Source organism: Engraulis encrasicolus, chromosome 4, assembly GCF_034702125.1.
Source record: "Engraulis encrasicolus isolate BLACKSEA-1 chromosome 4, IST_EnEncr_1.0, whole genome shotgun sequence".
Lineage (NCBI taxonomy): Eukaryota > Metazoa > Chordata > Actinopteri > Clupeiformes > Engraulidae > Engraulis > Engraulis encrasicolus.
Window position 1 is genome coordinate 47,131,703 of NC_085860.1, and position 5,000 is coordinate 47,136,702.

General features: G+C 48.7%; 1 protein-coding gene across 1 annotated transcript in view; it reads right to left on the bottom strand.

Annotated features, from left to right (window-relative positions):
• The window catches only part of mrpl23 (mitochondrial ribosomal protein L23), a 78,651-nt gene that overhangs the window by 20,461 nt on the left and 53,190 nt on the right, over positions 1-5,000 (bottom strand). The window lies entirely within an intron of this gene.

Here is a 5,000-nt window from a genome sequence, read left to right on the forward strand (position 1 = left end):
GTGTGTATCTGTGCGTGCGTGCGTGTGTGTGTGTGTGTGTGTGTGTGTGTGTGTGTGTGTGTGTGTGTGTGTGTGTCTCCTGTCAGCGTATTATAACCATTCCTGAGTTCCTGAATGGCCGCTTCATCCACAGGGGGGTTCACTGAAGGTCAGTATTGGCTCTCACTCTCCTGCTATCTCCCTCTATCTAGCCTTGCACACATACGTACGCACACAAACGCACACACACAAATGCACGCTGAAGTGTGTGTGTGTGTGTGTGTGTGTGTGTGTGTGTGTGTGTGTGTGTGTGTGTGTGTGTGTGTGTGTGTGTGTGTGTGCGTGCAGAGCAACACTGAGCCATTTAAAGGCAGGTCTAAGACTAAGAAGGCCCTCGGGGAGAGTTCGGCACAAAAACTGAAAAAGCAGCTTTACATAAACAGCAGAGGAGAGGAGAAGAGAGGAGAGGAGAGGAGAGGAGAGGATAGGAGAGGAGAGGAGAAGTGAGGAGAGGAGAGGAGAGGAGAGGAGAGGAGAGGAGAAAAGAGGAGAAGTGAGGAGAGGAGAGGAGAGGAGAAGAGAGAACTACAGGAGGGGAGAGGAGAGAGTCGGGAGGGGAGAGGAGAATAGAAGAAAGGAGAGGAGAGGAGAGGAGAGGAGAAGAGAAGAGAGGAGGGGAGAGGACAATAGGATAGGAAAGGAGAAGAGAGGAAAGGATTGAGAGGAGAGGAGAGGGGAAACAAGATGAGAGGGGAGATGAGAGAAGAGGAGAGAGGAGAAGAGAAGGGAGAGGAGAAGAGAGGAGAAGAGGAGAGAGGAGAGGACGAAAGGATAGGATAGGAATGGAGAAGAGAGGAGAGGAGAGCAGAGGAGAGGAGGAGAGGGGGCAAAAAAGGTGAGAGGGGAGAGGAGAGGAGAAGAGAAGAGAACGGAGGAGGGGGGAGAACTAGAGGAGAGAAGAGGTGAGGAGAGGAAAGAAGAAGAGGAGAGCAGAGGAGGAGAGGGGGCAAAAAAGGTTTGCTATTATTGAGCAGCAAAGAATGTTGTTTGTCCAAATGTGTATCCAGCAGCAAAGGAATGTGCATGGAAATCAATCTGCAGACATCGGAGGCCCTCTGCTGCTCCGCCCCGGCCCTCGGTCCCACGCGGGATGACTTCGAGCGGTGTGCAGTAGTGTGGGGTGGTGCGGAGTGCAGTCGTGTGGGGCGGTGCGGAGTGCAGTAGTGTGGGATGTTTAAGTGCAGTGTGCAGTAGTGTGAGTGAGGTTTGGTGCGGTGTGTAATGTGCAGTTATGTGGTGCAGCAGTGTGCAGCAGTCTGGAGTGTTTTAGTGCGGTGTGCAGCAGTGTGGGGTGTTTAAGTGAGTTGTGCAGTAGTGTGAGGTTTGGTGCGGTGTGCAGTAGTGTGGGGTGTTTTAGTGCGGTGTGCAGCAGTGTGGGGTGTTTTAGTGCGGTGTGCAGTAGTGTGAGGTTTGGTGCGGTGTGCAGTAGTGTGAGGTTTGGTGCGGTGTGCAGTAGTGTGAGGTTTGGTGCGGTGTGCAGTAGTGTGAGGTTTAGTGCGGTGTGCAGTAGTGTGAGGTTTGGTGCGGTATGCAGCAGTGTGGGGTGGCGTGAGTAGTGCAGTGAGCCGTAGTGTGGGGTGTTTCAGTACGGTGTGAAGTACATAGTGTATGGTGGTGTGGGTTTGGTATGGTGGTGTGGGGTGGTCGTGTTTTACTGCGGTGTGCAGCAGCGTGGGAGGTTTTAGGGTGGTGTGCAGTAATGTGGTGTGGTGTGCGTGTGGTGTGGTGTAGTGTGCAGTAATGTGGTGTGGTGTGCGTGTGGTGTGGTGTGGTGTGGTGTGGTGTGGTGTGGTGTGCCATATTCCAGCCTATGGTCCTGTGTGGTGTGTATTCGTGCGGTGTGCTGTCTGTGTGTGTGCACTCGTGTGCCTGTATGTGTGTGTGTGTGTGTGTATGTGTGTGTGTGTGTGTGTGTGTGGTGTGTGTGTGTGTGTGTGTGTGTGTGTGTGTGTGTGTGTGAGATTGGGGTGTGAGGGAAGTGTGATGAGTGAGTATGTGAGATAGGAGTGAAGCATGGTGTGTGTGTGTGTGTGTGTGTGTGTGTGTGTGTGTGTGTGCACGTGCGTGCGTTGTCTGGGGAAAGGGGGAGCATTCACTGTTAGTAGTTAGAAATGGAACTGGAAATGGCCCAAAGGCCTGCACACACACACACACACACACACACACACACACACACACACACACACACACACACACACACACACACACACACACACACACACACACACACACACACACACACACACACACACACACACACACACACACACACACCAGAGTGTTGGTCAGCATGCTTCAGACCGACCTCCAATGGCTTCAGTCTGTGGTGACTCAGCGCCTTCACACACATCCGCTGTCTGGCTGCCGGAGGTGCTGCTCACACACACACACACACACACACACACACACACACACACACACACACACACAGACACAGACACAGACACAGACACAGACACACACACACACTTGGCTGTCCGGCCACGAGACGTACAAGTGGTCTTCAAGGGATGTCCGTCTCTCTCTAGGGTGCTGCGTGCGTGTGTGTGTGTGTGTGCGCGTGTGTGTGTGTGTGATCATGTGTGTGTGTGTGTGTGTGTGTGTGTGTGTGTGTGTGTGTGTGTGAGTGAGGTAAGGTTTGCAAGCTCATTGGTGTTGTTCAGTCTGAACAGAATGTTCAGCACGCCTCTGCTGCTCTGCTGGGGGTGGTGATGATGCACGATGCACACGCACACACATTTGCACACGCACACATATTTGCACACACACACGCATTTGCACACACACACACACGCTCACGCACATGCACACGCGCACACACACACGCACGCGCGCACACACACGCACACACCCATATTTGCAGACACATACACACACACACACACAGACACACACATAAGGGTCCCTCTGTTGCAGTGCTGGGGTGGTATTGATGATGCATGTCAGGACGGGAAACACATACAGTACACACACACACACAAGTACGCACGCGCACATGCACACACACATAAGTACACACAAGTACACACAACTTGTTGCATAACAAGGCTATATCACTACCAGACCAGGGACACTGCACTAGAAACAGACTAGTTCTTGATTTAAGACCAGGGACACTCCCCAAGCAGGATACTGGTACTAGATGATTAAGAAGTTGCAATATTGATACTGCGAACAAGACAGCGGTGGGTCGAACTTTTTAGGAATATGTTTCTAATTTGATTTTACTGGATTAGACTTAACTTGTATCAAATAAACACCTCAATGGTGAAAAGTGTAACCCTAGTTTTCCATATCAACGACCTCTTGGCAGGGACTGCAAATGAACATATCAGGCTCGGGAGTCGAACCAACAACCTTTGGGATACAAGTCTGACGCCCTAACTGCTTACCCATGACTGCCTTGACGAGAGACACCACTTAAAGAGATATTTTATGAACTCTTTCCAGTTATTTCGTCAAGCCTTGAACCTGCTAGCCTAGTGTCATTACGGAGCTGTTTAGTTTAGAAGCTCAGCACTTAGCACTTCCTGTTATATCCCTAGCGGCTCTTTACTTAATTCAGTGGTGCTCAAACTGTGGTACGCGTACCACTGGTGGTACTTGAGACATCTCTGGTGGTACTTGGAAGAATTCATTTTTTGTGCATTGATTTGAAGGCTGATCAAGTTGTTGCAGTCGAAAATGTCTCTTTGGTCTCACATTTTGTAATATTGAACTGTATGAATCTGAAAACATAATGCAGAATAATACTAGGCAAGCAAGAAGTTTAAAAACAAACTTGCACTGAATGTGACCGTAGCTGTTGATGCCATTATGAACCTCTCCTGTATTGACTGGCAAAAGTTAATAGGGAAGGCATTTACTGCGATATTCTTGTTGGTTGTCAAGGTGGTACTCGGAGAGCTCAATGTTTTCTCAGGTGGTACTTCATACAAAAAGTTTGAGAACCACTGACTTAATTCATCGGCTTTGGACAGACGTGTTATAATATACTTGCTTATATGTGTAAGCAGGATAAATGTTTGTGAAAGTGATATCCGAGAGACAGTTGCGTTAGTCACGCAGGGGGAGCTTAGGTGTAAATCCCTACGTTCTGAATGCTACAGTGTGACTGTGCGAATCTAACTGGTAACATGGTAAGCTGTGACTGCACTAAGCTAACGAGAGCCCGTAACCACAGATGGTCTTACAACACTTGGCAAACGAGCGCAGAGTGAGTTATAATCTTCATCATTCTCCTTGGTTATGGACTGAAAACTGAAAATGTTTGCCTCAAAAGTACAATAACCTGGGAGTTATACCCTTCTATTTTCTTACTGGGTTGGCACAGGTAAGGCAGTCTCCGCTAGCATCTAGTTTTAAAAATGCAAACTGAGTGCTGTTTGGAAAGGATTATTATTATTTATTATTATTATTATTATTACTATTATTATGATGTGGGAGTCACTGGAGGAAGGCTAAAGAAGGCAACAAAGGAGCTGGCAAAGGAGGCAGAAAAAGGTAGCTTTTGGCTCTGGCTGCGGAGGAAGGACAGGAGCTGGGGGAATAAAAACTAACCCCCAGAAAACAGCCGCAGGGATAACATCTATCAGCTGCAGGGTGTGACAGGGAGACGTCCAACAAGTATGATGTGCCTTTTGGAGTTGCTCAGGGTAGTTGCTTGGGCCCTCTCCTCTTCTCTCTCTATATGTTGCCCCTGGGCTCCATCATCAGAGAGCACAATGTTGATTTTCATAGCTATGCCGATGACACTCAACTATATATCTCTGTCGAGCCTAGCCAAACCACTGCCATTCATGCCTTGACTAAATGCATGTCTGCCATCACAGATTGGATGAACAGTAACTTCCTAAAATTAAATGAAGATAAAACTGAAGTGTTGCTCATTGGGCCTAAGAAAAAACGTGCACAACTCCACTCAAGCCTAGGTGACCTAAGCATACACATTAAAGATAAGG